Source organism: Nycticebus coucang, chromosome 4 (genome assembly GCF_027406575.1).
Source record: "Nycticebus coucang isolate mNycCou1 chromosome 4, mNycCou1.pri, whole genome shotgun sequence".
NCBI lineage: Eukaryota > Metazoa > Chordata > Mammalia > Primates > Lorisidae > Nycticebus > Nycticebus coucang.
In genome coordinates, this window is record NC_069783.1 from 7,669,957 (window position 1) to 7,680,174 (window position 10,218).

Below are 10,218 nucleotides of genomic sequence, written 5' to 3' on the forward strand. Positions count from 1 at the left end.
ATAACATAAATACATAATCTCTGACTCCTGATCCCTAGGTATAGAAAAACAAGGTACAGATTCTGTCATGCTTCCACATTTTTGCATAATAGTATTTGTGTCCAAATTATGAAACATCCTAAACGTAAATCACTGTAACCACCCAAGGTTTCATCATAATTACCAGCATTACTAGCAGCGTGTATTACATCTGCTTGGGACATCTGAGTGTGTAAGAAAGCCTCATTTTCTCAGGTCTGCCTAATATTTCAGGTTCTTTCTGTGTATCTATAACTGTAAGAAGAGTCTCCCTCCTGATATATGTTGACATATTATAGCTCTCCTAAACAGTCTTGTTGGTCTGCTGAGGGAGGAGTTACAGAAATCCTCTTCACTGGCCAACTGTGTAACAAAGAAAGAGCTGTGGGTTATTCTCCAGCCCACTGAAGAGCTCTGTGCAGTCCCCAGAAGCCTATCATTTTCAGCACTGTCCCTATTTGTAGGTAAATGTATCAGCATATTTTTTCCTTCAACCCTTCCTCCATGACTATCATTTTTTAGATGCTGCTTTCTGGTCCACAGATTACAATACCAATACCAGAGGCTGAACCAGTGAAGAATTGAGACTGGGAGTCATCTCTGCCCATGAAGCCTGTGGTTTCCACATCCAACACAGTTCTCTTGCCAAAGAACTTGCTCTCCAAGACAGGTGACTCTTCTGGCTAAACGTGCAGTTCCTGCTAAGGAATGGCCTTCTAATCAGATAATGGTCTGGTTTCGATTTCATCAAATTATCTTTTAATTTATTTTCCACTTGAAAGCAGATTGTTATTCCCTCTTATGTGGGGTTCTGTGTATAAATTCTGACCTAGCTCTAAAATATCATATATCACAAGACAGTTGTTATCAAAGTGATAAAACATTAAAATTAAAGAGAAGCCTATCATGAAAGAGATACCAAATGTTTCCAAGGAGGTTTAAACCAACTATTATTAAATTTATAAATAATGTATTGTCACTTCCAAAGTAGGATGTAATCATGTAGAAATACCCACCCAGGGAGGACCCTTTATTAAATTATCTGTTTGAGATATTGTCCTTACCTTTGTTGAGGCGTTGGGTGGGTAAGATTATAGAAAACACCAGGTGTAGAAGTTGGGCACAGAATGAGATTGCCTAAGTTTGAAATCCATTTGTTAGGCTGGTGATATTACTTAGCCTTGTTGGGCCTCAATTGTGTCATCTATAAAATGGGAACAATAATGATTTTTTTGTGCCATTCAAAAAACTTAATACAGTTAATACTTGTCACATTGTAAGTTCTCAATAGATAATTAGCCATTATCATCATCATCACCATTATTATTGTAGGAGTTGCAAGTCTTATGGAATATGATAATACTACCCTATACCAGATAAAGTTATTGCTTTAGTCAGCTTATCCCTCCAAATTGAGAGAGAAAAAGCTCCAAAGGCTAAGATTTGGAGTATAAAGGGTACATTAAATGATTTAATAAATTTTTTACCTCCTAGCTCTCCTTTTTTTTTTTTTTTTTTTGTAGAGACAGAGTCTCACGTTTACCGCCTTCAGTAGAGTGCCATGATGTCACAGGACTCACAGCAACCTCAAGCTCTTGGGCTTCAGCGATTCTCCTGCCTCAGCCTCCCAAGCAGCTGGGACTATAGGCGCCCGCCACAACGCCCAGCTATTTTTTGGTTGCAGTTCAGCCGGGGCTGGGTTTGAACCCGCCACCCTCAGTATATGGGGCCGGCGCCCTACTCACTGAGCCACAGGCACCACCCCCTTTTTTTTTTTTTTAAGACAGTCTCACTATGTCACCCTCCCTAGAGTACTGTGATGTCACAGCTCACAGCAACCTCAAACTCTCGGGCCCAAGAGATTCTCCTGCCTCAGCCTCCCAAGTAGCTGGGACTGCAGGTGCCCACCGCAGCACCCAGCTATTTTTTTGTTATTGTTGTCATTGTTGTGTAGCAGGCCTGGGCCAGGTTCAGACGGACCAGCCCCGGTGCATGTGACTAGCACCCTAACCACTGAGCTACAGGCGCCGAGCCCTCCTATCTCTCCTTGAAAGCATTAATAGAGTTTTGCATTTATAGAAGTAAACAGAATGACAACTAGTTTAAAACTTTTTGTTCTTAAATGCTGAAATACCTTGTGGTAAGTTAGATTATTTTGTTTTTAGCTATCAGTACCTGTTCTGAGTCTTTACAACCTACACAGTAGGAAAAGGATTTTTTTTTTTTTTTTTTGTGTAGAGACAGAGTCTCACTATGTCGCCCTGGGTAGAGTGCTATGGCGTCTCAGCTCACAGCAACCTCCAACTCCTGGGCTTAAGCGATTCTCTTGCCTCAGCCTCCCGAGTAGCTGGGACTACAGGTGCCTGCCACAATGCCCGGCTATTTTTTGGTTGTAGTTTGGCCGGGGCCAGGTTTGAACCCGCCACCCTCAGTATATGGGGCCGGCGCCTTACCGACTGAGCCACAGGTGCTACCCAGGAAAAGGATTTTATAAAGACAAACAGTAGTTTATATAAGGACTTCATGGGTAAGAACTAAGCAAATGAATGCATAATTTATAATTTGGAGTTCAGCATTACTTTGTGGCACGTTTAAAATTACTACCCTAATTGATGATTTTGAAAATTCCAGGCACCTTAGATTTCTTCCTTTTGTAAAATATTTCTCTAAATACCATCTCTGATTCTGCTTAGCATCTAGCTGGTAGCCAATGAAATTACCCTACATTATCTAGGACAGGAGCCAGGAGCTTGGTCTTACTGCTTAGAGCTACTCTGCTCTTTGTGTGAAATATATTCAGCTGCTGGTCCCTAGATACTTCTCTGAGAGAGCACTTAAAATTGTTCCCTTTGGAATTGCTTGAGTATCATCGAGAAATAAATTAAAAGACAAATAAAATCAACTCAAGGATTTCTGATACAACCCAACAAAACAGTGTGGTCCCAGGACCATCTTTATCAGAATCACTTAGGATTATTTAAAACCCAGATACCTGGGCAATAGTGAATCACATAAGGCATCACAATTTCTCGTTCAGGCCTGGAGTCTGCCTTTTATCAGTGTTGATGATTAATTTATAACTATACCCTGAAGCATACTCTAAGAACCATAGCTTTGAGCCTTTACGATCTTTTATTTTGCTAAGAACTTCATTATGATCAAGCAAATACTGAAATAATTCACATGTGCTGATTCTTACACCCAACAAGTAATTTAACGTTTTTTTCAATTTACAAATAATAAACCCATAATCTTTTCCTATATTAAAATTTTAAGTTCATTAATATTAAGTTAATACTAATAACCATGAAAACTAACATCACTAGACCCATTTTGTGTTATTAAATAAAACAGAATTCAAATGCTCAGAGTTAATTTGTATTGATTGTATATGTGTAGTAAAGATATAGATAGATATAATATAGATATATATTCCTCTATATTTCTGAATAACTGTAGTTTCTTAGAAATTTCAGAACCCACCCACTTTGAGATTGTACGCTTGAGAGCCAGCATTGGCTAGACACACCATTCAAGTGAGAGCGTGTGGACCAGGAAGAGAATTTGGAGGTAAAGGGAATTCATGTAGCACAGTGTTCAGTTTTAACAGATGCATCTGGATTAAGACCCATAAGAACAGGCATGTCTAATAACTATGTCAGAGGATGGTATATGTGTGTCTGAGGTCTTCTGTGAAGAAAAACTAATCATAACAAAAAATTAAGATTGTCAAGGAAGAAAATGAAAAAGGAAGCAATTAAGATGTTTTAGAAGAAAGCAGGCATTTCTTTTCTCTTGCTTTTATGTTTTGAGGTTCATTTCACTTTCATTTTTATTAAAGTAATACATGTATAATCTCAAAAACCAAGTCATACTGCAAGATTTTAACAAAAAAGAGAAGGCATATTCTCCCTCTTCTCACTCCTGATTTCTGCTACCCATAGTTAACGCTTTCAATCCTTTTGACTGTTTCTGTTGGAACTGACCTCCATGTTTTCTAAAAAAAAGAAAGAAAAGAAAAAAAAAGGAAAATAAAAGGAAAGAAAAAAAGTCTATGCTGCTATTTCCAGACTTTTTATTGTAAATATTCTAAGTTAGCAACCTCAATATTGCTGATGAGAATACAACTCTTTTTCCATTCTTCCTTCAACCTTATTCCCTATTCTACTAATATAATTATATTGCTACTCTTTTCTTTTCTTTTTTTTTTTTTTTTTTTTTGAGACAGAGTCTCACTATGTCACCCTGGGTAGAGTGCTATGGCGTCTCAGCTCACAGCAACCTCCAACTCTTGGGCTTAAGCGATTGTCTTGCCTCAGCCTCCCAAGGAGCTGGGACTACAGGCACCCACCACAATGCCTGGCTATTTTTTGGTTCTAGTTGTTGTTGTTTGGCAGGCCCAGGCTGGATTTGAACCCGCCAGCTCTGGTGTATGTGACTGGCGCCCTAGCTGCTGAGCTATAGGCACCAAGCCTGTATCGCTACTTTGAATTAAACAAATATTCAACATTTCCATTATTATGAACTCATAAGTTATAGGCTTTTCTCCAGTGAAAATTTTTGCAATGAGTAAAAGTAATAAACTGAAATAACAATGAAATATGTTTTGGACATTTCAAAAAGTTCATATTATGAGAAAAAGAATTGGTATAATAAAAGAAAACTCAGAGCTCATCCAAATGTATAACAGGGAACAAATGTGAACCAACACTCAGAGCTCATCCAAATGTGTGCACAAGGACAGTACCTACCAACACACTCCTGTGTGCTGTTGTTTTCATAATTCCTAAATCAACCACTTGTAAAATATAAGTGTGAACATTAAGAAATACCAGATCCACCTCATGTTTCTGATGTTTATAACATCAGTGCCAAACTCATAATACCGTCTTTATTGACTCTAAATGTTAAATGTTTCCAAAGTAAAAAGCAAACTTAATTCTTATAGCCTGATGAGTAGGCTTTGCTAAAATAATGAATTTCACTGTACTTGGGAAAAAATCTGTCACAATTTATATTAAAATAGCATAAGTAACAAACATTTATTTGGTGTTCTTTGTTATTTATCACCTTGTCATTAAGAGTAATGTGTACACGTAATAAAATATCCACTTCAGGGTGGCACCTGTGGCTCAGTGAGTAGGGCACCGGCACCATATACCAAGGGTAGCGGCTTCAAACCCGGCCTCGGCCAAACTGCAACCAAAAAATAGCCAGGCATTGTGGCGGGCGCCTATAGTCTCAGCTGCTTGGGAGGTTGAGGCAAGAGAATCGCATAAGCCCAAAAACTGGAGGTTGCTGTGAACCGTGTGACGTCATGGCACTCTACAGAAAAAAAATCCACTTCAACTATGTTCTAATTAAGTAGAATGTTCATTAAATCAAATAACTTTGCACATCATAAAACATAACACCATATCAAATACTATGCATTCATCTATAAAAATGTTTCCAAAGGGCCAAAGGAGGGGAAGGGAGGGGGGAGGCGATGGTGGAGGGAGGGTAATGGGTGGGGCCGCACCTAGGGTGCATCTTAGAATGGGTATAGGCGAAACTTACTAAATGCAGAATACAAATGTCTACATACAATAACTAAGAAAATGCCATGAAGGCTACGTTGAACAGTTTGACGAGAATATTTCAGATTGTATATGAAACCAGCACATTGTACCCCTTGATTGCACTAATGTACACAGCTATGATTTAACAATAAAAAAAATTAAGAAAAACATAAAAACAAAAAAGAAAGGACCCCAGGCCATAGCTGAGTCCTTCCTTGTCTTGGCAATGGAGGCCCATCACTGTATATGGCAAATGTGTCTTGCTTTGTAAACCTTACTCTGTAAACCTGTCTTTTTTATCCTCAATAAACTGTTTCATGTTTGCCTTACTTTGGGGTGTCTGGTCATTCTTTGGCCAAGAGCACCCCAAGAACCGAGTACGCAGCTGGCTGATTGAAAGCTGACAGGCGTGTGTAGGGAGGGGAACCTGAGATCTTCTCTGGGAGGTCTCAGTCACCTGTACACGGGGCAACTTCATGTTAATCTTTCTCTGCCTGGGGTCTGAATACTCATGAAGTCTCTTCCCCTGGTGGGTTTAAACACTCAATAAGTAAAGAATGGGACAGGACTTGCTAGTCTTTCTCTGGCTCTGATGAGTCTGGACATTAACTAAGCAAAGAATAGAACTCTCCTTGCTTTTCTGATTCTGCTAAAAAAGTCGTTCCAGGTTACAGAAGATTTCTAGCAGATAACCCTCGACCTCTGACAAGGCCTCCAGCAGCTGACCTTTGGTCTTTTACACCACGTCTGGAGTTGCTGAGTTATGGCTGGCACATCCATCACCTCCTGAACTACACACACATCACCTCCTGGATGGCTCCAGAATGTTCATCAAACAGGACTCAACCCCATAAAAAAAAAAAGTTTCCAAATACTTATTCAGAAATCAATATTTATGCAAATATTAAGAATTATAGTTTGTTTACAAAAGAAAAATAAAACACACATACATTTTTATAATTTAAAATATTTTATAGTACATGTGAACAATTTTCAGATTTAAGTTTTGAACCAAGTTGACTTTTTCCTAAGTCATACTTACGTTAAGAGTTTCTTATAAAAATGTATCTTAAGTGAATAAAGTAGACAAACTTTCCATAGTATTTCCAATGCACAGTTTCTTCTTACAGAGATTTGAAAATATAAACCTATTCTGAATAAAGGTACTTGCTAAGATTTAGGTTATAAACTTTTTTTAAGAGACATGGTCTCATGCTGTTGCCCAGACTGGAATGCATTGACACGATCATAGCTTACTGCAGCCTCAAACCCCTGGGCTCAAGTGATCCTCCTGCCTCAGCCTCCCCAGTGACTGGGACTACAGGAACATATCATCACACCTAGCTAATTTATTTTTATTTTTATTTTTTGTAGAGATGGGGGTCTCAAAATGTTGCTCAGGTTGGGCTCAAACTTCTAGCTTCAAGAAATCCTCTCTCCTTGGCCTCTCAAATTTCTGAGATTACAGGCGTGAGCCACTGCACCCAGACATGGGGTATAAACATTTTGTCAGGCAAACAATTTAGTGAATAAAATTGACGTTCATTTAAAAATAGATACAATCTCCGGCTTCGCGCCTGTGGCTCAAGCAGCTAAGGCGCCAGCCACATACACCTGAGCTGGCAGGTTCGAATCCAGCCCAGGCCTGCCAAACAACAATGACGGCTGCAACCAAAAAATAGCCAGGCGTTGTGGCGGGTGCCTGTAGTTCCAGCTACTTGGGAGGCGGAGGCAGGAGAATCACTTGAGCCCAGGAGTTGGAGGTTGCTGTAAGCTGTGATGCCATCGCACTTTACCCAGGGTGACAGCTTGAGGCTCTGTCTCAAAAAAAACAAACAAAAAAACAAAAATAAAAACCAAATAGATACAATCTTATAATAAGCCCTGGACTTCCAAGTTGAAATACATCTCGAATTTCTAGAGGAGACATATGCTTTATTTAAAAGGGGGAGGGGAAGCAATAAATTTATCATTGTATTGAAAATGCATTAATTTTAGAGAAGCCAATGCTGTATCAACACTGCGGGTTAGAATGTGAACATGACATTCAGAATTACTGCTCTCTTTATCTCTGTAGAAAGTGAAATACACCTTTGACCGTCAGCAGTGGTCTCATCTGATGGTCTGGATAATATATTTGATTTTATTTATATGAACCAAGCATTTCCTCCCCCCAAAATATTCTACTCAGAAAGCCCAAAAATCATAGATGTATTTAGAAATAATAACGACATAGCAAAATGAGCCATCACACATAACAAAGTGGAAATTCTGAGCAATATTTTCACCCGTAGCTATTTTGCTATCTATAAGAGCTTTAAGAACTTTGGCACAAGCTAAAATTTTCATTGACCTTTAAAAACCAGAAATGGGAACAAGCACAAGGTCAATCATGGGAAGTGTTCCACAATTTCCAACTTAAGTTCAATTAACCAACACAAAGCCCAAGTGCAGTGGAGCCCCAGGGAGAGACCCAGGTTCCAAGGTGACACAAGGTCTTACAGAAGAATATCCCTTCTGCGGTCATGACCATTCTAATTTACAACCCACGTCCCTCCCTGGAGAATGAAACAAAACTGATTCAACACTAATGGGAAAGCAGAATTAGCTTCAGTGGTCCTAGCACAGGCAGTCTAAGGTTACAAATGAGACAGGCTCTGTAGGTTTGATCTTAAGTTGAATTTGTATGTAAGTTGAAACAGGTACACTTACCCAGCACCTGTAACAGCCTCCGTTCTTAAGTCGAATGTCAGCTGCATGTTTGTAGCTTGGGGACTGTCTGTGTTAAACGTCTTAGGGACACTGCTTTTGCCTTTAAAACTTCCACAGGTGTGCTTGGCGCCTGCCACATGCACCGAGGCTGGGGGGTTTGAACCAGCCCAGAGCCAGCTAATCAACAATAACTACAACAACACAAAAAAATAGCCGGGCATTGTGGCCCAGCTACTTAAGAAGCTGAGGCAAGAGCATCACTTAAACCTGAGAGTTTGAGGTTGCTGCGAGCTGTAACGCTGTGGCACTCTACCTAGGGTAACACTTGAGACTCTATCTCAAAAAAAATAATAAATAAAATAAAAATAAACTTCCACAGGTGGCAAAATTAAGGTGAAATCAACTCACCGATACAATTAGGCAGCTCACTGACTTTTTGAGAAATTTAAAAATGCACACAACATTCATTAAATGAAGATTTCTCTAAGTATTGGTTATTGTCCATTGATCCATTTATTCACAAAATATTTATTGAGTTCCTACAGGTATTTTTCAGTAAGTGAAAAAGAATATTATTCCTCTCAAGATTGTAATATCCTTGTGGTTACAGAGGAGATAATCAAAACGTCTCTAAAGTGTTGCTGTGAGCTGCAAATCTCCTTTTATTATATGTCTAACACCCACGTACATGCTACTCATACTTTATTCTAACACACATTATAAAAGCTTTGACAATTGCCAAGCATGTTACTCAGTGAAACACAATTTTTTATTATTTGAAATTTTGTTTCTAGATACCATAAATGAAACTTATTTTTGTTACTATATCAATGGGTCAAACCTTTTCAAAAACAGCTGACATCTTTTACATTTTTAATATGTTGGTAGATCGGATAGGTATAAAATAGACAAAAATCAAATAAAAAGAGAACTTATTTTAGTCAACAAAATAGAAGGACTCCTTATATGTCTGTTATTTTAATCTTTCAATAACAAAATATGTGTTTGAACTAGACTTCTTATAGATTCAATCTGAAAACTGAGAATTTTGATTACTCTTTCACTGTATTTCAGCAAGTTTTAGTCCTAAGAGAGAGGGAGAAAGAAGATTGAAACTCTACGGGCCTTTGATCAAAAACATTAGTGACCAAAAAATAAGGTAGAAAATGAAGAATTATTACATGAACATTATACTGCCAGAACCTTAGGCATGCTTAATTGTCTTTACCTAGTATCTTACTAATGTCTCACGAGCCACAAGGGAAGATGGAGGAGTGTAGATAGATTGATATAAAACAAACTTAGGACAGCACCTAGGACTCAGAGAGTAGGGTACGAGCCCCATATACCGAAGGTGGTGGGTTCAAACCCAGCCCCGACCAAACTGCAACAAAAATAGCCGGGTGTCATGGCAGACACCTGTAGTCCCAGCTACTCGGGAGGCTTAGGCAAGAGAATAGCCTAAGCCCAACAGCTGGAGGTTGCTGTGAGCTGTGACACCACAGCAATCTACCAAGGGCAACAAAGTGAGAATCTGTCTCTTAAAAAAAAAACAAAAAACCGAATTTAACTGCTGAAAAAGACAACTCAAGTGTGTGGGGTCAGGGGTTCAGTGTTTTCAGTGCCCCTGTCTAACTAACATCCTTATCGTGGGATTCATGGTAAAGAAAAGTGTTATCAAAATAAAACAAGGAATGTCTCTATGGTTGGTTCGACAATGTATGCAAAATTTCACTTCTAAGACTTTTGGATCCCCCCAGATTATAGAATTTTTTAATTAAAACAGTTGTATTTACTTAGAAGCATTCAGAATATCAACCAAACAGCTGCAACTTTGTTTTGTAGTGTTTGTTTCGCAGGTAGAGAGTGGTCTTCAGTTAGCAGAACAACAGTTATTTTGCAAAAGCTACATCAGAGACAAGGGAAG